The following is a 20543-nucleotide window of genomic DNA, read 5'->3' as shown; positions in this document are numbered from 1 at the left end:
TCTCCCGTATTAAGAGAAACATTAAGAAAGGAGTCGCGAATTGTTTCTCCATTGATGATCAAGGTGTCGTATACTTTGGGAATCGCCTAGTGGTTCCAAAGGCGCGAAACCTGAGGCGACTGATCCTTAAGGAAGCTCATGAATCCCCTCTCACCATTCATCCCGGTAGTACCAAAATGTATCAAGACCTACGCTAGAGGTTTTGGTGGACTAGGATGAAGAGAGAAATCGCTCAATACATTGCTAATTGTGACGTTTGTCGTCGTGTTAAAGCAGAGCATCAATGGCCTGCTGGCACCCTTCAACCTTTGGCTATTCCTGAACGGAAATGGGATAAAATCGGTATGGATTTCATCACTGGGTTTCCCAGGACCAAGAGAGGGAATGATGCCATCTTCATTGTGATCGACCGACTTTCCAAAGTAGCCCACTTTCTACCTATTCGTGAGAGTATCACCGCTAGCCAGCTAGCTGAGTTATACATCTCCTGAATAGTGTCTCTTCATGGTGTTCCATTGGCAATTAACTCAGACCGTGGGAGTCTCTTCACCTCTCGATTTTGGGAAAGTTTCCAAAATGCTATGGGAACTCGTCTCTCCTTTAGTACCGCCTTCCATCCCCAATCAAGTGGTCAAGTAGAGCGAGTCAATCAAATTCTGGAAGATATGCTCCGAGCTTCTGTTATCTCGTTCGGAATGAGTTGGGAGAAATGCCTTCCATTCGCGGAGTTTGCTTATAACAATAGTTATCAAGCTAGCTTGGGCAAAGCTCCTTTCGAAGTTCTTTATGGACGAAAATGTCGAACGCCTCTTAACTGGTCAGAAACCGGGGAAAGACAACTCTTTGGCCCGGATATGATTCAGGAAGCAGAAGAGCAGGTTCGCATTATTCGTGAGAAATTGAAAACAGCCCAATCTCATCAAAAGAGTCAATATGATCGTAAACATAAGCCTATGACTTATGAAGTCAACGAGAAGGCTTACCTTCGGGTTACCCCGTTAAAGGGAACCCATCGTTTCGGTATCAAAGGCAAATTGGCTCCTCGTTACATTGGACCCTTTCGCATTCTTGCTAAACGAGGAGAATTTGCCTACCAATTGGAACTACCTCCGCATCTTTCCAGAGTTCACGATGTCTTCCACGTTTCACAACTCAGGCGTTGCTTCGCGGATCCTATCCGTGGAGTGGACCACGAAACGCTTGATCTACAAGATAACCTCTCTTATCGGGAATATCCCGTTCGTATCCTTGATCAAGCCGAGTGTACCACTCGACGTCATAATATCAAGTTTCTCAAGGTTCAATGGTCACATCATTCCGAGGAAGAAGCCACTTGGGAAAGGGAGGATCGTCTTCGACTCGAGTACCCCACCTTCTTTCCAGAGGATCCTAAATCTCGGGACGAGATTCTTTTGAGTGGGGGTGAGTTGTCACACCCTAGCTAGTCCATGCATTAGAGTGTGCATCATGTTTACTTTCATCAGAAACTTGAAATGGGGAAGGCAGAACCCCCAGCACCCCTTTTGAAATCAACTAGGGTTTACTAAAAATAATTTCAATGAACCTGAAATGCCCTTCTCAAATGTTCACCCTCTTTGCCTTGGGTTAGAACCTCTGGCGAAATTGGTGCACAATTTTCTAGGTTAACAGAAGATCATTGAATTAAATCATAAGTATTTGAATTTGGGCATTTAAATGCTATAAAATAATTTAAATGCTCAAATAATTATGGGAGTAAATGTTTCCTGTTGGAAATAATCTAAATAGAGGCCACATTTATTTTCAGGATTTTTGGAGATGTTTTAGTATTTTAAATAAAGCTAAACAGTTGCAGTTAAATAGAAAACAGAAACTAAATCAAAAAAAGGAGAAAGAAGCCCACCTGGGCCTTACCTGGCTTGGCCCAGCCTACTAGCTCGGCCAGTCACCCCCTACCTCGCGCCAGGAGGTAGGGGCGCGTGCTCGCCGCGCGCCGGCCACGCGCCGGCCACCTCCTGCTTCTGCCGACGCCGGGAGACGCCCAGAGGACGCCACGCGACCCCCACGTCTCCCTCTCATCCTCTCTCACTATCCCCCTCGTCTCCCTCATCCTCTCCCGCGATGGCCGAGCGCGTCCATCGCCACCGATCGCCGTAGTCGCCGCCAGAGACCTCCCCTCGCCCCTCCGACGAGCCCATCAGCTCCGCCTCGACTCCCTCGTCCTCCCCAGCGAGCCACGCTTCGCCGGAAGCCCTGCAACGCCGCCTTCGCCCTCGTCTTCAACCCCGGGCATCCGAGATCGCCGGCGACTGCACCTCGTCTCCAGCCCGTCCCCGAGCTCGCTGACCCCCTCTCCGACCCCGCTGTGAGCTCCTCTTCCTTTCCCCTAGCCCCCGTGCTCGTTTGGCCACTGTAGCCGCCGTTTCCACCGCACCCGAGAGCTCCTCGCAGCCGGCCATGGCGCAGCCATGGCAACAGCCGTGCAAGCTCACAACGGAGCGCCTCACCGTGCTCAGTGCAGCACCAGGAACCCGTAGCCACCACCAGCTCTTCCTCCCGTGCACCGTAGCATCGAAACCGACCACGCCCGAACTCCGGCCGCCGCCACGAGTTCGATTCCGGTGAGCTCGCTCCACCCCAGCTCCTCACACTTGCTCCATTGGATGCGCGAGAGCCTGGGCTTCGCACGGGTGGTCTCCGCCGTCGTTTTGGTCGCCTGAGGGCGTTTTCCTAAGCCCTCCGCCATCTCGGCCTCGCCGACGACTCAACGCCGGCGGGATTAGCCCTATTGACCGGCGGATTTGACCGCTGACGTGGACTGGGTGGGCCCAGTTGACTCCCCTGAGTCAATGACAAGTGGGCCCCCCTGCTAATTATCCAAATTAGTTGCTAACTAAAATTAGTTAGTTTAGTTAGTATAGCCACTGACTAGTGGGCCCTGCCCAGTAATTAGGCTAACTAAACGTAGTTAGTGCACTGAGAGGCTGACAGAAGGGGCCCACCAGTCAGGTTTGACCTGCGCTGGCGCCTTTGACCTGCTGACATCACCCTGACGCGTTGCTGACGCAGTAATTGATTTTCTGGATTTATTCTTATTCAGGAAACTCCAGAAAATAGTTCAAACTTCAAAAATTCATAGAAATTCAACCATAGCTCCAAATGAGATAAATTATATATGAAAAATTATTAGAAAAATTCAATCTATCCATCTGTAATGGTTTCATGCATGACAAAACAAGTTTACCTTGCTGTTTAAGCAGAATAAGGAAATGCACTATAAATGCCATGTTTAATGAGCTAATATTTGAATCTTTGATTCAAATGGGTTCATCCCTTCCTATTTTAGCTTGCATTAGGCCAAGACACAATCATATTGCCATGTCATAGCATGCATCATATTGTTGCATATCGTCATGTGTTGATTGTGTTCCGATGTGTTCTTGCGTTGCTGATGCAGTAATTGATTTTCTGGATTTATTCTTATTCAGGAAACTCCAGAAAATAGTTCAAACTTCAAAAATTCATAGAAATTCAACCATAGCTCCAAATGAGATAAATTATATATGAAAAATTATTAGAAAAATTCAATCTATCCATCTGTAATGGTTTCATGCATGACAAAACAAGTTTACCTTGCTGTTTAAGCAGAATAAGGAAATGCACTATAAATGCCATGTTTAATGAGCTAATATTTGAATCTTTGATTCAAATGGGTTCATCCCTTCCTATTTTAGCTTGCATTAGGCCAAGACACAATCATATTGCCATGTCATAGCATGCATCATATTGTTGCATATCGTCATGTGTTGATTGTGTTCCGATGTGTTCTTCGTGGTAGGTTCTGCCTCCGAGGATATTCACGAGTATCCAACTGAAGGGTAGTATCCCGTTACCACTCCATCAGGCAAGCAACCATTGATCATTCTGATACAACCCATGTTCTCGCTCCTGCTCTTGTTTACTGCATTAAGACATCGCGATTCAACCTGCTGTGTGCTACGGTAGTTGAACCCTTATCCTCTGCATGACCTGTCATTGCCACAGTAACTAGATGAAACCCACTAGCATGTGTAGGAGTTGATTGAGCCATGTATGTGATTCCTACCTTGCTATGCTTGCTATGCTTAGAGTTGAGTCAAGTCTGGTTCATCTGGGTGATGAGCTAGAGTGAAATGCTTATGTCGGTAATATGAGGGATGTATTGAACATGTTTTGGTAAAGGTATCGATGAGAGGCCATGTAGGAGTACATGGTGGGTTGTTTCATTGAGGCCGTCCATAAGAACTAAGATCTGTATGTGTGATTTAAGATGCAGTTACTACCGTACATTGGGCCCGAAACCAATGGACCCTCTCGGCTTCTTAATCATCCTAGTACTATGTCCAGGAGTTGCAATTAGTTTCTAGTGTTTGTAGGTTATGTGTTGGCGACCGTGCGTAGCGCTGACCCTAGGGGTGGGCTATGTTGCGGTAGATACACCGTGGCACGGTGTACCAAGTCACCCGTTTGGTGTCTCGGGAACCCTGTTCACATCGTTCGGGGCCGTATGTGGAAACCTCGGCCGGACTCCCTGCGGATGGAACCTGGATAGGCGATAAACCTGGACTAGAGACTTAAGTGTTTAGGTAGGCCGTGGCCGACACCCTCGCTGGGCTTCCGCTTGAAGGTTGCCGAGTACATGTCGTGTAAACGGCGGTGAGTGGTGAAAGCGTGTATGACGAAGTACACCCCTGCAGGGTATAAACTATTCGAATAGCCGCGTCCGTAAAGGACTACTTGGTTGCCTATACAGTTCATAGACAAGTTAATGGATACTATTAAAAGACTCAAGATAAGTGTGAGTACCGAGGATGGCCCTCTCGTAGGATGACGAGGGAGGATCCCAGTGGAGTATTGTGTTGGTGACTAGTGGACTCGTGTGCGAAAACTATTTTACTGGTGGAGTTCCGTAGGATAGCTTAGCCAAGAGTCAAAGCTGGCTTGCTGCATCAACCCCACTCCCTTCTTGAGAATAAGCATGTATAGTAGGTTCTGATGTAAGACTTGCTGAGTACCTTTGTACTCATGTTTGCTTATTTATTGTTTTCAAAGACGACAACACTGCCCCCTCCGATGGGTTTTATGTAGACCTTGACGTCGATGAGTGACTAGCCACCCAGGTGGTGATCCTGGCCATGGAGGGCCCTATGTAGATAGACAGGCTTCGAGAAGCCTTCTTTCTTTCTAGAGTCTGTACTCAGACTAGTTGCTTCCGCATGTGCTTGTATGTTTGTATGACTTGAGTGTCGGGTCATGTGACCCCTATCTGTATGAACATGTTATGTATGGCTCTCTGGAGCCTTTAAATAAAGTACTTGAGTTGTAGAGTTCTGTTGTGATGCCATGTTGTATGTACTCATATCGGGCATATGGTGTGTATGATTGAAATGCTTGGTATGAGTGGGATCACAATCTAGTTGTTTATCCTTGGCAGCCTTTCTTATGGGGAAATGTAGTCTAGTGTTCCTCGAGCCATAGTAGTCCGCTACAGCCCGGTTCACCGGAGTCCTGCTAGCCCAGCACTACTGTTCAGGACACTTGACTGGCCGGCATGTGTTTCACTTCGTCCCTATGTCTGTCCCTTCGGGGAAATGTCACACGGTATCCCGAGTCCTGCCTAGCCTGCTACAGCCCAAGGTTCCCCAGAGTCCTGTTAGCCCAGTGCTACAGCCCGGAATCACTCGTTGATGACCGACATGTTCGATGTGATTCATGTATGCCTGTCTCCATAGGTCTGTGCCGCTTTGGGTTCACAACTAGCCATGTCGGCCCGGGTTCTCTGTCATATGGATGCTAGCTGACACTATCATATACGTGAGCCAAAAGGCGCAAACGGTCCCGGGCCATGGTAAGGCGACACCCGTGGGATACCGTGCGTGAGGCCGCAAAGTGATATGAGGTGTTACCGGCTAGATCGATGTGACTTGGAATCGGGGTCCTACATATGGTCTATGGAAGATTTGTGCATTTTAAGGGTGGTAGTACCCTGTAAGAACCGTTGACCCCTGGAAAAGATAAGGATACTCCACTGAGTGGATTTCAAACAAAATGAATATGAGTTTTGTCTCGATATATGTGGGATGAAGTTGGAGACTGTCAGTTGTTTGGACCAAATGTGATCAAGGAGTTAGAAGAGAATGTTAAGTTGATTCGAGATAGACTGAAGGTAGCTCAGTCCAGGCAGAAGAGTTATAAAGACTAAAAAACGCAAGGAGGTAGTCTATGAAATTGGAGAGAGAGCATGTCTTCATGTGTCCCCTCTGTGAGGAGTTAAACGAATTGGAGTTAAGGGAAAGTTAGCCCCGAGATTTGTAGGACCATACCGAGTTTCGGAGCATATGGGAGAAGTGGCCAACAAGTTGGAGTCACCCGAAGGACTGTCAGGAGTTCATGATGTGTTTCACGTTTCCCAGTTGAAGAAGTGCCATGCAAAGATGGCCAATATTCCCTGTAAGGACGCTTGACCCTGGAAAGGATAATGATGTTCCACGAAGTGGAATATGGACTTCATAAGTATAAGTTTTTATCACGGTATGAGGGATATCCCACGAGGATGAAGAGATAAATTACTATTGTATATAAAGGAGGTATGATGTCGGAAATATGGATCAATGGAAACTCTATGATGAGTCTGAGTAATCATGTCCTAGTTTGGTGCCAATAGAAGGAAGGAAGACAATACAATTGGATGAATTTAAGAATACTAGGAAGTTGGAAGTTGAAATAATGATCAGTTTCCTAATGATAAGTTCAAGGACTACAAGTAATGAGATGGGCCATAACCCACAGGACCCAGGACCTGTCAAGAAGCAAGCACATTCTTGCTGAAGGAAAAACCCTGGAGGAAGATACGACGTTTATCGGCAGACGATTTTATAGGAGTTTACGCAAAACCTGAGAGTTGTGAAGAAACGATAGATGTTTGTTTGGCTTGCAGAATCAATGGATTTATCCGAACTTGGTTCGTCGACAAGAGAAATTCTGCACTGCTTGTGAGGATGACCGAGAGTTAGAACGCGAGATTCGCTAAACTGTATACATGGTAATGATTTGGGTGCGGGATGGATTGATCACCATACCGACTTACTCTTATTATTCGCCTTGCTATATGGGATGGTAAATCTGAGTGACTTACCCATAATAGAGCGACGATGATCGAAACCTTGTTTAAGCCTTAGAATGGTATAGGAATTTTTCCCTGGTACAAGGCAACTTTTGCCAACCGTAGGTTATACAGTGAGAATGAAGCCTAGACCCATTTCCTGCAGGAGAAACCATGAATTGATGACCACCATGAGATATCGATAATTGTTTAGTTTTGGCGCCAGACCCGTCAGCTAAGAAGACCCAGTCATGGAAGAACCTTAGCAAGATGAAAGGACAGAAAAATTGTTGTAAAGGTTATGCCACTACCAGAAGAGCCCGGATAAGGAATTATCCTGAAGATCTAAGAAGACCGACACTGTTAACCATATGGATGAAGTATATGAGTTTTGAGGGAACCGTAACCATGCTTTTAAGGAAGGTAGCACCCTAGACCCTTGTGATGATCGATGGATTTTGAGAAAACCCTGACCCTAACCTCTTTCTTTCTAGCCTCTCCGAATCTCGAGGACGAGATTCATTTTAAGGGTGGTAGGTTTGTAACATCCCAAAATTCTAAATTTTGGAATGTTATAATAAATAGATAGATTGATTGATTGTTTGATCGTTATGTGATTGATTGCGTGAAATTGAGTGAAATTCAAAACCTTTATAAAAGTTAAATGAGAGGGAATAAAAGGACTTTCCCAAACTTTCATTTTGCATTCGTGATCTCCGTGAATTCAAATTATTTTCACCACGAAACCCTGGAGAGAAGATGACATGACTTCTTCCATTTATTTAAATGACAAGGGGTGTTGAAAATATTTGAATTTCATTTGAAAATATTTTCAATTATGAAACTTTATGCAACTCAATGATTTTCACGAGAGAAGATAAAATGACTTCTTCAAACATATGAAATATGAGTTGGGAGTTTAAAAGGATCAAAATTTAAAATCCTTTTGAAATTATTTTCAATTTGGAGTTATTTGGGTTTTATTCAAATTATTTTTCTCCAAAAACAAAATACATGGAAAATAGGGTAACATGATTCTCTAGAATAGAAAATTGGAGAGAAATAAATTTGAATTCATTTTGGTATTTTAAAATGATTCTTAGTGGATTTTATTAGAGTAGGAGCACTGTTTGAATTAATTGATTTTTTTAGAATTTATTTGGCGTTATTAAAATGTTCATGTCGTAGAAAAGATTTTTCTGAAAATTTTGATATATTATATGCCTATATAATATTTTCATTTCTATTTATTTTTATTTGTTTTGTTTGTCTGAAAAAAAAAAGATCTTTCAAAAAAAAATTCCCCGCCGAGTGGGCCAGGCCAAAGCCCAGCCCAGCTGCTTCACACGTGCCCGAGGCCCCGTCGAGACGGCCACCCGACCCGCGCCCCTTTCCCCGCTGCCACCGACGGGTGGACCCCGCTTGTCATCCCCCTCCTCTGTCTCCTTCTTTCGTGTTCATCATGGACAGAGAGCCCCGATCCCAAATCTCTCCCGATTCGATCCGTTTGTTGCCCCTCGCGCAAGCCCCAACCCCTATAAATACTTCCCACCTCCTCCTCGTCTGATTTTCGTGAAAACCTCGATCTACCGTGCCCTAGGGAGTCCTCCCGATCTCGCCGGAGTTCGCAAAACTTCACCGAGCTCCTGCCGCCTTGCCGCGCCTCCACTCTCCCCTTCTGATCACCTCTGCCACCACCATCACGTCCGCGTTGTCGCGTCGCACCTCCTCGTGCTCTTGTACGAGACGGAGGACCACCGGAGCCACCGCCTCGTCACCGTCGTCCATGACTGAAGCTACCTTGTTGGAGCCACGGTATGCCTGAACTCCACCAGCATCGCCTCCTGCCCGACCCCATCATCTGGCCGCCCGACCCCACGCCAGAGCCGCCGCCCCTCCCTTCCTTCGCCTGCCTTGCCGGAGTCGTCGCCTGAGCCGGCGACCATGCCCTCTATAAGCGCCTCCCTCCGTTCGTTTCTTTTTATCTCTGTCATTATAGTGTTAGGTTTATTAGAACAGATCGGTTTAGTTTTTCTTAGGGTTTAGTTAAACCGAACTGCCCCGGTTCGCCAGTTTTTTTTGTTTCTGGTTTATTATTTAGTTTAGTTTGTTTAGTGAGCGTTCATCAGATTAGGTTCGGTAATGAACGGTTTTCGTCGGTTTTGTTTCTGTAGCGAACGTTCGTTAGATAGGTTTTTCTTTTTCTGTTTAATTTCAGCCAGGGACCCATAGGTAATTAGTTTCTTCATAGTTTAGTCCCTGGTCTTCAATCTATCACTACTTTTTGCTCGTTTGTCCAAATCGAACGAAACCAACGCCCACTTCTTTGTTACGATCTCCTCTATCCAGTAATCCAACCCAAACATGTTTTTGAAATTTTAAAATTTGAATTAGATCATATTTGAATTCAAACTTCGTTTGATCATAACTTGAGTTTCGTAGCTCCATTTGAGTTGATTCTTTTTGCAAATCGAAGCACTTGACCTAAACTTTCTGATAAGGCCAAATTCGTATAATTTTGGTACTGTTAGAAATTGTATTATGTTGCAAAAGTTATTTTCTTGGTTTTGATGTTTTCCGAATTGTCTTCTTCGATCTTTCTGATATTTTGAGTGATTGCTTATGTGTGGTTACTATTGCTTGCTTACGATAGATTGACCGGAGTGTGACGAGTAGATCTATCAAGAGTTATGAGTGCGAATCATCTTCATCAACATTGCAGGCAAGTAACACTTTGATCATACCTCCTACTACCCAGTTTTATTGCATTAGATCAATCCTCAAACATTGCATGATTAGGATCTAATTAAATTGTGGGATGGGAAGTAGTTGAGGTAGTACCTATTACCTGTTATATTATCAAACCTTTGGGAGTTACTTCTACGTTTTCCTATTATGCCATGCTATGCTAGTAGACGTGGATTGGGTGAGTGATATCCATGACAGATGTGAGTTTGTTAATTAATGGTTTATCTAAGGTGGCAACTTAAACACACATCTGGGTGGATTGAGGTACCTAGGTATTCCAGGATTGCCTGTTTTTCTTTATGGACCGCCACCCAGGCCCAAAGGGATCATGAGATTTTTCATACTAGAAACATCCGTGTGCAGCCACAAGCTATTATGGGCTCTAGCATAGTTGATTAAGTCGTGCGAACTGTTACAGGGTAGACTAGCAGATGTAGGGGAAACTAGGTGTAACGGTCTATCCATCGTAAGGTGCTAGCGCTTCTGAAAGACTATGTCTCGGTCATCCGTCTTCTCAAACACCATGTAGTGCGAGAAACCAAACGGAGGCGATCGAGTCTTGTGGGGAAAAGTGCGCAAACCTCTGCAGAGTGTATAAACTAATCATGGTTAGCCGTGTCCCCGGTTGTGGACAACTTGAGTATCTAGTACCTGGATTATCATGTGAATCTCATCATGTTACTTCAAATTAAGATTGTTGGGTTTAATGATGTTACTTAATTGGGATTGAGAATGCTATCAACCATTCTCAATGTTCAACAACCACCATGATAGTTAAATAAAATGTATTCCTTTGAAGTAAGGAAAAATTGGCTTTTCGCAAAAACCTTATAACCATAGAGCTTTTCCACCAGCCATATATGCATGTAGTGATAGCCATTGTTCATCATTTCTCTCTATGGTGTGAATTTGCCAGTACATTCAATGTACTGACCCTTTGTGGCTGCAACGTCTCATGTTGCAGGATTATCTTACGACGAGTAAGTGATACGTTATAGTTACGATTTCTACACTCAACTTTGCCGTTGGTGTTGATGGGAATCCACAACCTTGTTACTTCCGCTATTTTGGATTGAGGTAATAGTATTTACGTTACTTTTACATGTGATCTACCTCTATTATAAATCCTCGAGTACTGTGTTGTCAGCATACCGATCCAGGGATGACACTTAAGCACAGAGACTTGATCCATTCGGGTCTGGTCGCTACATAAATAAAGTGCAGCAAGGTGGCCCAATCCTTTTTGTAGTAAAGGAAAGCCGGAACAAACTCTTATAATAGGAAAAGCGCTCCCGAGGACACATGGGAATATCGTCAAGCTAGTTTTCATCACGTTCATATGATTCGTGTTCGATACTTTGATAATTTGATATGTGGGTGGACCGGTGCTTGGGTGCTGTTCTTACTTGAACAAGCATCCCACTTATGACTAACCTCTATTGCAAGCATCCGCAACTACAACAAAAGTATTGGTAAACCTAACCATAGCATGAAACATATGGATCCAAATCAGCCCCTTACGAAGCAACGCATAAACTAGGGTTTAAGCTTCTGTCACTCTAGCAACCCATCATCTACTTATTACTTCCCAATGCCTTCCTCTAGGCCCAAATAATGGTGAAGTGTTATGTAGTCGACGTTCACATAACACCACTAAGAGGCTAGACAACATACATCTTATCAAAATATCAAACGAATACCAAATTCACATGACTACTAATAGCAAGACTTCTCCCTTGTCCTCAGGAACAAACGTAATTACTCACAAAGCATATTCATGTTCATAATCAGAGGGGTAATATTATGCATATAGGATCTGAACATATGATCTTCCACCAAATAAACCAACTAGCATCAACTACAAGGAGTAATCAACACTACTAGCAACCTACTAGCACCAATCCCAGACTCTGAGACAAGAATTGGATACAAGAGATGAACTAGGGTTTGGAGATGAGATGGTGCTGGTGAAGATGTTGATGGAGATTGCCCTCTCCCGATGAGAGGAGCGTTGGTGATGACGATGGTGATGATTTCCCCCTCCCGGAGGGAAGTATCCCCGGCAGAACAGCTCTGCCGGAGCTCTAGATTGCTTCCGCCAAGGTTCCGCCTCGTGGCGGCGGAGTCTCATCCCAAAAAGTTCCTCTGATTTTTTTTCTCATAGAAAGACTTCATATAGGAGAAGATGGACGTTGGAGAGCCACCAGGGGGCCCACGAGGTAGGGGGCGCGCCCTAGGGGGTCGCCCCCCACCCTCGTGAGCAGGGTGTGGGTCCCCTGGCCTTCATCTTTGGTGAGGATTTTTCTTTATTTATTTTAAGATGTTCCGTGGAGTTTCAGGACTTTTGGAGTTGCGCAGAATAGGTCTGTAATATTTGCTCCTTTTCCAGCCCAGAATTCCAGCTGCCGGCATTCTCCCTCCTTATATAAACCTTGTAAAATAAGAGAGAATAGCCATAAGTATTGTGACATAAAGTGAAATAACAGCCCATAATGCAATAAATATCGATATAAAAGCATGATGCAAAATGGATGTATCAACTCCCCCAAGCTTAGACCTCGCTTGTCCTCAAGCAAAAAGCCGATAACAATAAATATGTCCTCATGTTTAGAGGTAGAGGCGTCGATAAAAATTAAAATACGGACATGAAGGCATCATGATTGTTTTCATAATAGCAACATATATAGATTTTGTCATATGATTACTTATGTTCAAGTGATGATCTATTCACAATGCAAAAGTATAAATCATAAACCTTATTGGGCTTCGACAAACTATAATCTCAGTCATTGAAGCACCGGTCCACATACTCAACTATCATTTAGTCCTCCATAATTGCTAACACTCACGCAATACTTGTGGTCACGGAGTTTTAATCAGACACAGAGAAAGATAGGGGCTTATAGTTTTGCCCCACAACCTTTTACCTCAAGGGTAATGTCAACAATAATGGTTCATGCTCCCCTACATCCAATTAGATATATATATATATATATCATGTTCTTTCCAACATGCTGAGCTTGCCAAAGGGCAAAATGAAAAAGAAAAGGTGAAGATCACCATGACTCTTGCATAAGGTAGAAGATAATAATAAAGGATAGGCCCTTCGCAGAGGGAAGCAGAGGTTTCCATGCGCTTTTATGGTTGGATACATAAAATCTCAATGCAAAAGAACGTCACTCTATATTGCCCCTTGTGATATGAACCTTTATTATGCAGTCTGTCGCTTTTATTACTTCCACATCACAAGATCGTATAAAGCTTATTTCTTCCACACCAATCAATCATACATATTTAGAGCAATTTTTATTGCTTTGCACCGATGACAACTTACTTGAAGGATCTTACTCAATCCATAGGTAGATATGGTGGACTCTCATGGCAAAACTGGTTTAAGGGTATTTGGAAGCACAAGTAGTATTTCTACTTGGTGTTGAGAATTTGTCTAGCATGAGGGGAAAGGCAATCTCAACAAGTTAGAGGATCCATGACAACATACTTTATCTCAGATATAAGAAAGACATAACTCATTACGTTGTCTTCCTTGTCCAACATCAACTCTTTAGCATGTCATATTTTAATGAGTGCTCCCAATCACAAAATATGTCAATGATAATATATCTATATGTGAAAACCTCTCTTTCCTTATTACTTCCTATTAATTGCAACAATGACCAAAGCTATGTCTACCATCTCCCAACAACTTTTAATCATCATACTCCTTCTATGTGAAGTCATTACTCTCAATAAGATCAATATGAACTTTTTGTTTCTTTTTATTCTTTTCTCTTTTCTTTTATTCACCCAAGATCATGGCAAAATAATCAAGCCCTTGACTCAACACTAATATTTATTATATATAGCTCACAGACTCGATTAGAAAGAGAGATCATAAAGCAAACTCAAAACTAGATCATGCCATAAACTTTATTCTACTAGATCAAGATACTTCTCTTAGGATTGAACTAAGAAAAAAAGGTAAAGATAGGAGTTGTGATTGTGATATGATATCGGGGCACCTCCCCCAAGCTTGGCAGTTGCCAAGGGGAGTGCCCATACCCATGTGATTATGTCTTCTTTGTCGGTGAAGAAGGTGGTGGCGATGTTGGCTTAGTTGATGGCTTAGGCTTCTCCCTTAATTTGCGCTTGAGGACGGCATTTTGATCCCTCAGATCATCAATCTCCCACTCCAGGGTTAATATATTTTTGCATAGGTCCTGCTTATTTTCCTGCAAGAGACGAAAAGGGATAAACTCGAACTTGGGTTTCTTCACCCTATTAGGGAGACTTGACTTTTTGAAGTCCACGTGCATGTTCCCAGGTTGAGGTAATGGTACTTCATCTTCATCTGAGCTCATCACCTCCTTCCCCTTGGGTTCATAGTCCTCTTCTTCCTCCGTGGTCCATCCATCGTGTTCCACATCTCCATAGACCTTTGGATTTGCTAAGTAATCATCCACATAGCTTTCTCCTTCCGAATCCGGGGAAGACATGTTGATTTAATCTGCAGCAGCAACAGCTCGAAAACAAAAATAGAGGAAATTTGCGTGACACGGTAGTCAAAACCATCGGGAGAATATATAATGAATTTTTACCGACCAAAATACGTATCGTGCAAGAAAATGGAGTCCGGAAGGCACACGAGGTGCTCACGAGGTAGGGGCGCGCCCACCACCCTCGTGAGGCCCTCGTGTCCTTCCCGGACTGCTACTTATTTTTCTATTTTTCTAAATATTCCAAAACGGAGAAATATTTCCTTAAAAATTGTTTTGGAGTCGGTTTGCTTACCGTACCACATACCTATTCCTTTTCGGAGTCTGAAACGTTCCGGAAAGTGTCCCTTATGTATTCCTCCGGGGTTACGGTTTCAATAATATTGGTTTCAACATTTATGGGATTACCTGAGATATAATGTTTAATTCTTTGACCGTTTACTACCTTCGGATTTGTGCCCTCGAAGCTGTTGATTTTTATGGCACCGGAACGATAGACCTCCTCGATAACATAGGGGCCTTCCCATTTAGAGAGAAGTTTTCCTGCAAAAAATCTTAAACGAGAGTTTTATAGCAATACATAATCACCTACATTAAACTCACGCTTTTGTATCCTTTTGTCATGCCATCTTTTAACTTTTTCTTTAAACAACTTGTCATTTTCATAAGCTTGGGTTCTCCATTCATCAAGTGAGCTAATATCAAATAACCTCTTCTCACCGGCAAGTTTCAAATCATAGTTGAGCTCTTTAATAGCCCAATACGCCTTATGTTCTAGTTCAAGAGGTAAGTGACATGCTTTTCCATAAACCATTTTATACTGAGACATACCCATAGGATTTTTGTATGCAGTTCTATAAGCCCATAATGCATCATCAAGTTTCTTGGACCAATTCTTTCTAGACCTATTAACAGTCTTTTGCAAAATTAATTTGAGCTCTCTATTGCTCAACTCTACTTGACCACTAGACTGTGGGTGATAAGGAGATGCAATTATATGATTAACATCATATTTGGCAAGCATTTTACGGAAAGCACCATGAATAAAGTGTGAACCACCATCAGTCATTAAGTATCTAGGGACTCCAAACCTCGGGAAAATAACTTCCTTAAGCATTTTAATAGAAGTGTTATGATCAGCACTACTAGTTGGAATAGCTTCTACCCACTTACTAACGTAATCAACAGCAACTAAAATATGTGTGTATCCATTAGAGGCAGGAAAAGGTCCCATATAATCAAAGCCCCAAATGTCAAACGGTTCAATAACAAGTGAATAATTCATAGGCATTTCTTGACGTCTACTAATATTACCAATTCTTTGACATTCATCACAACACAAGACAAACTTACGGGCATCCTTAAAGAGAGTAAGCCAATAAAAACCAGATTGCAATACCTTATGTGCAGTTCTATCTCCAACGTGGTGTCCTCCATAAGCCTCGGAATGACACTTGCGTAGGATCTGTTCCTTTTCATGCTCAGGTACACAACGTCTAATAACACCATCTACTCCTTCTTTATAAAGATGTGGGTCATCGCAAAAGTAATGTCTTAAATCATAGAAAAACTTTTTCTTTTACTGGTATGTGAAGCTAGGTGGTATAAACTTAGCAACAATATAATCAGCATACCATGGAGTACTACGAGAAGTACTTATAACATTTAATTGTTCATCAGGAAAGCTAACATTAATAGGTAGTGGGTCATCAAGAACATTCTCTAACCTAGACAAGTTGTCTGCAACGGGGTTCTCAGCTTCCTTTCTATCAACAATATGCAAATCAAATTCTTGTAGCAAGAGAACCCATCTAATAAGTCTAGGTTTAGCATCTTTCTTTTCCATAAGGTATTTAATAGCAGCATGATCAGTTTGAATAGTTACTTTAGAATCAACAATATAAGGTCTGCAATTATCATAAGCAAATACAACTGCTAAAAGCTCTTTTTCAGTAGTAGCATAATTTCTCTGAGCATTGTCTAGAGTCTTACTAGCATAATGAATAACATTTAATTTCTTATCAACTCTTTGCCCTAGAACAGCACCTACAGCATAATGACTAGCATCACACATAATTTCAAAGGGTAAATTCCAATCAGGTAGCTGAACAACGGGTGCAGAGACTAATGCTTTCTTAAGTATTTCAAATGCTTCTACACAATCATCATCAAAGACAAATGGTATATCTTTTTGCAATAAATTAGTCAGAGGCCGGGAAATTTTTGAGAAGTCCTTAATGAACCTCCTGTAAAATCTGGCGTGACCAAGGAAACTTATTATACCTTTGACGTCCTTGGGACATGGCATCTTTTCAATAGCATCGACCTTGGCTTTATCAACTTCTATACCTCTTTCAGAAACTTTATGCCCAAGACAATACCTTCATTAACCATAAAGTGGCACTTTTCCCAATTCAAGACAAGATTAGTTTCTTCACATCTCTGCAAAACTCGATGAAAATTGCTCAAGCAATCATCAAAAGAGGAACCATAGACGGAAAAGTCATCCATGAAAACCTCACAAATCTTTTCACAAAAGTCGGAGAATATAGCCATCATGCATCTTTGAAAGGTAGCAGGTGCATTACATAAACCAAAAGGCATACGTCTATAAGCAAAAGTACCAAAAGGGCATGTAAAAGTAGTCTTTGATTGATCTCTAGCCGACACAGGTATTTGAGAGAAACCAGAATAACCATCTAGAAAGCAATAGTGTGTATGTTTGCATAATCTTTCTAGCATTTGATCAATAAAAGGTAAGGGGTAATGATCTTTCTTAGTAGCTTTATTTAATTTGCGGAAATCAATTACCATCCTATAACCTGTGATAATTCTTTGTGGAATCAATTCATCTTTATCATTAGGAACAACAGTAATACCTCCCTTCTTAGGGACACAATGGACAGGACTTACCCACTCACTATCAGCAACGGGATAGATTATACCTGCCTCCAGAAGCTTCAGTATTTCTTCTCTTACCACTTCTTTCATTTTAGGATTCAGATGTCGTTGAGGATCACGAACTGGTTTGGCATCTGCTTCTAAATTTATTTTATGTTGACATAGAGTGGGACTAATGCCCTTAAGATCATCAAGAGTATATCCAATAGCAGCCCGGTGCTTCTTCAGAGTTTTCAATAATCTTTCTTCTTCATGCTCTGAAAGGTTAGCACTAATAATAACAGGATATATCTTCTTTTCATCAAGATAAGCATATCTAAGATTATCAGGCAATGGTTTAAGCTCAAACACGGGATCACCCTTGGGTGGAGGAGGATCCCCTAAAATTTCAACAGGCAAATTATGTTGCAGAATAGGTTCCTGTTTAAAGAATACTTCATCTATTTCCCTTCTTTCATTCATGAACATATCATTTTCATGGTCTAGCAAATAGTGTTCTAAAGGATCACTAGGAGGTACGGCAATAGAAGCAAGACCAATAATTTCATCCTTACTATGTAATTCTTCCTCACGATGTTGTTTACTAAATTTAGAGAAATTAAACTCATGAACCATATCATCCAAGCCAATAGTAACAACATTCTTTTTGCAATCTATCCTAGCATTAACAGTGTTCAAGAAGGGTCTACCAAATATAATGGGACAAAAGCTATCTTGCGGAGAAGTAAGAACAAGAAAATCAGCAGGATATTTAGATTTCCCACACAAGACATCTTGCGGAGAAGTATCTTGCGGAGAAGCTATCTTGCGGAGAAGTATCCCTATTGGCAAGTTTAATTGTGACATCAATATCTTCTAATTCAGCGGGTGAAATTTCATGCTTGATTTCTTTATACAAGTCATAAGGTATAACACTAGCACTAGCACCCATATCACATAAGACATGATAACAATGATCTCCTATTTTAACAGAAATAATAGGCACGCCTACCACAGGTCTATGTTTATCTTTATTACAAGGCTTAGCAATTCTAGCAGTTTCACCTTCGAACTGAATAACATGCCCATCAATATTATCAAACAAGAGATCTTTAACAATAGCAATATTAGGTTCTACTTTAACTTGCTCAGGAGGTGTATACGTTCTAATATCGCTTTTACGAACAACAGTTGAAGCTTTAGCATGATCCTTTATTCTAACAGGGAAAGGTGGTTTCTCAATATAAGAAGTAGGAACAATAGGATCATTATAAGTGACAGTCTTTTCTTCAACTTTAATAGGTGCAGCTACTTTTACTTCTATGGGAGGATGATATTTAAGCCACTTCTCCTTAGGGAGATCAACATAAGTAGCAAAAGATTCACAGAAAGAAGCTACTAGCTCAGAGTCAAGTCCGTATTTAGTGCTAAACTTACGGAAACTATCGATGTCCATAAAAGATTTAACACAATCAAACTTAGGTGTCATACCTGACTCCTTACCTTCGTCGAGGTCCCAATCTTCAGAGTTGCGTTTAATTCTATCCCACAAATTCCATTTTTGATGAAATTCCAACTTCAATCTTTTATAGTCCCATGATCTCATATCATCACATAGCCTATACCATATCAATGTGTCTCCCTTCAAAGATAAAGGGAAGACCTTCTTCTTAGCAACATCATCGGGTATACCTGCAAGCTTAAATAATCCACAAACTTCATCCACATATATTAAGTGCTCATCAGGATGCTTTGTTCCATCTCCTGTAAAAGGGTTAGCTAGCAGTTTTTCCATCATACCCGAAGGAAATTCAAAAGGAGTTTCATTTTCAATAAGTTCAGTAGGTTGAGGAGAAACTCTTTGGTCTACTGGATGGGATGAAGATACCCCGAACAAGCCCCTCAGAGAATTACTTTCCATAGTAAAAAGTGACAGTAAATTTCAGCACACTATATAAATTTTTCCTTACCAAATTCCACCTAGCAAAGGCGCTACACTCCCCGGCAACGGCGCCAGAAAAGAGTCTTGATGACCCACAAGTATAGGGGATCTATCGTAGTCCTTTCGATAAGTAAGAGTGTCGAACCCAACGAGGAGCAGAAGGAAATGATAAGCGGTTTTCAGCAAGGTATTCTCTGCAAGTACTAAAATAAGTGGTAACAGATAGTTTTGTGATAGGATAAATTGTAACGAGCAACAAGTAACAAAAGTAAATAAAGTGCAGAAAGGTGGCCAATCCTTTTTGTAGCAAAGGACAGGCCGGAACAAACTCTTATAATAGGAAAAGCGCTCCCGAGGACACATGGGAATATCGTCAAGCTAGTTTTCATCACGTTCATATGATTCGTGTTCGATACTTTGATAATTTGATATGTGGGTGGACCGGTGCTTGGGTGTTGTTCTTACTTGAACAAGCATCCCACTTATGATTAACCTCTATTGCAAGCATCCGCAACTACAACAAAAGTATTAAGGTAAACCTAACCATAGCATGAAACATATGGATCCAAATCAGCCGTTTACGAAGCAACGCATAAACTAGGGTTTAATCTTCTGTCACTCTAGCAACCCATCATCTACTTATTACTTCCCAATGCCTTCCTCTAGGCCCAAATAATGGTGAAGTGTTATGTAGTCGACGTTCACATAACACCACTAGAGGCTAGACAACATACATCTTATCAAAATATCAAACGAATACCAAATTCACATGACTACTAATAGCAAGACTTCTCCCTTGTCCTCAGGAACAAACGTAATTACTCACAAAGCATATTCATGTTCATAATCAGAGGGGTAATATTATGCATATAGGATCTGAACATATGATCTTCCACCAAATAAACCAACTAGCATCAACTACAAGGAGTAATCAACACTACTAGCAACCTACTAGCACCAATCCCAGACTCTGAGACAAGAATTGGATACAAGAGATGAACTAGGGTTTGGAGATGAGATGGTGCTGGTGAAGATGTTGATGGAGATTGCCCTCTCCTGATGAGAGGAGCGTTGGTGATGACGATGGTGATGATTTCCCCCTCCCGGAGGGAAGTATCCCCAGTAGAATAGCTCTGCCGGAGCTCTAGATTGCTTCCGCCAAGGTTCCGCCTCGTGGCGGCGGAGTCTCGTCCCGAAAAGTTCCTCTGATTTTTTTTCTCATCGAAAGACTTCATATAGGAGAAAATGGACGTCGGAGAGCCACCAGGGGGCCCACGAGGTAGGGGGCACGCCCTTGGGGGGCGCGCCCCCCACCCTCGTGAACAGGGTGTGGGCCCCCTGGCCTTCATCTTTGGCGAGG

Source organism: Triticum urartu, chromosome 6 (assembly GCF_003073215.2).
Source record: "Triticum urartu cultivar G1812 chromosome 6, Tu2.1, whole genome shotgun sequence".
In the NCBI taxonomy this organism is placed as follows: domain Eukaryota; kingdom Viridiplantae; phylum Streptophyta; class Magnoliopsida; order Poales; family Poaceae; genus Triticum; species Triticum urartu.
This window is presented reverse-complemented; position numbering follows the sequence as displayed.